The sequence below is a fragment of the Strix aluco genome, chromosome 8 (assembly GCF_031877795.1).
Source record: "Strix aluco isolate bStrAlu1 chromosome 8, bStrAlu1.hap1, whole genome shotgun sequence".
Taxonomy (NCBI): domain Eukaryota; kingdom Metazoa; phylum Chordata; class Aves; order Strigiformes; family Strigidae; genus Strix; species Strix aluco.
This window is the reverse complement of record NC_133938.1, coordinates 22,798,554-22,800,683: the sequence shown is the minus strand read 5'-3', so window position 1 is coordinate 22,800,683 and position 2,130 is coordinate 22,798,554.

Below are 2,130 nucleotides of genomic sequence, written 5' to 3'. Positions count from 1 at the left end.
CGCAGTGCGCAGGGCCGGGGCGACAGCGCGCGCACCCGGAAGCCAGGACACAAATCTCGCGAGAGCGGAGGCGGGAGCTGGGGTCGCAAGTCTCGCGAGACTGGCGGCGCCGTGGGACGGGGCTGGCGCGGGCGGGAGGGGCGGGAAGCGCGTGCTGAGGCCGTGGTCGGGGCTGGGGCTCTGCCAGCAGCAGGGGGCGGAGAGGGGCGCCGCGGTGGCTCCTGTGCTGACGGGCAGCCTGAGCCAGCCGCCAGGGCCTACCCCCACCTTCGGTCTCGCCGGGGCCGTAAGCGTTGTGGTGAGCCGCCCGTGAGCCGTTCTTTAGGGCCGTGACCCTGTCAGGTGATGCCTTAGACATATGATATACCCAGTCTGCCTCACTCAAATGTGAAATAATGTTCCAAAGGAGAGATGACCCTTCCCTCCTTCCCCTCCCTTAACAATTAAGAGCTTGTCTTCAGACTAAATAGTAAGAAGTTGTATTGCTTTGAAAATACCATTCTCATTAGCCTTTAGCTGAAGAGACTTCTCTTTTCCTCCTGCCACTTGAACAGTATGGTATCAAGATCTTTCTGGCATAGATGTTAATACGCCACTTCAGGATAGCAGCTGTGTCTGGCCAAGGCAAGCAGCACGGGTGAAGCACAGCCATAATTACAACCTGTAATTATGGGCATGAGACGGGATTCTGCAGCGTGAGCAGTGAGTACAGAGGCAGTTACCAACCAGCTACTACAGCAACCAGACAGGCTGATCCAAAGGCTGCCCTTTTCTCTGAGGCCAGAGGCTGAGATCTCAGAAGGGAGAAAAAAAAAATCCCTAAACTTGACTGATGAAATCTCAGGTCTTAACATATTTAATTAGCTGGTTGCTGGCTGTAAAAAGCGTTGCCTGCCTGGATCACTATTGCCACTGGCTCTGGGTCTGGCAGAGCCATAGCGCCTGATGCCACCATGCAGAGCCTGAAGGACTTGCTCTGCCACCAGGCAGCAAGAGCACAGCAGGAGACCCAAGCGCTGGGACTGGTGTCTGGGGTGCACTGAAGCTAGCCACAAAGAAAACATGTTTTTGTAGGCTGTGCAGTGTACCTGCTGAATAGAAAGTATCGTTTGTTGTATCTTTCAGTAGAAAAAATAAGGCCTTCAGTCCATAAAGTCCTCAAGGCTACTTTTCCTTAAAGAGTCATGACGGACCTGGCACTGTATGTGCAGAATACCTGAAGGGTCTTGCACCATGCTTTTTTCGTGACCTAACACTGACAATCTGAGGAAAGATCTGGCTGTTGTAGGTGGTCACAGCTATTGAAACTAAAAGTAACACTGCCCAGACTAGTAAGTTCCATGTGTGGCTTGTGGTTTGTACAAAGTCCAGAAAACTTTCTGGGATATGCTGGTCAGCATGCAGTTGCAGCAGATGGGAGCATCAGGATTGCAAAAACAAGTCTGTGATGGCTGTGCTGCTGTATCCTGTTTAAATTGGCCTGACTTTTAGTTCGCTCCTGGGTAATGACATGGGGGAACTTTTTATGCAGCATATCTGTGAAACTTGTAGACAAACCAAACTTCCCTGTTTCCCTTATAGCTCTCTAGTACATTCCAATTCTTAATCTGCACATCAGTCACCAGATAGGGAAATAATGATATAATTTCGAATATGTTTTCCTCTCAGAAGTAAGAAACACTATTCTCAGTTCCAGTCAGGGTAGGCTGAGAAAAACATGTATTTTGTAGTGATGTTGAACACTAAAGTAACAAGAACAAGTTCACAGGAAACAACTGTAATATCTCATGGCTGTTCAGCCCACCTGTCCCTCTCAGCACAGAATCCCCCTCAAAGAAAGAGAATTTTAAAGTCTGTTCACCCTGATGGACCAGGCCACTGAAGCTGAACATCTCTAGAGCAGAGGTTTAACATGCAAATCAAGGCAAAAAAATGTGGAGTTTTTTTTTCTAAGATGCAGAAAGAAATTTTTTTTTTCCTTTCTCTCCCCCTCATCCACTTATTCAAAATAGACTACTAATGTGTTAATTTTTTTTACTTTCCAAGATTTGTAGATATTTGAACTATAGGGTTATTTAACACAAACACATCATGGTTTTGTGTTGAAATTCTGTGTTCTGGACTTCTTTG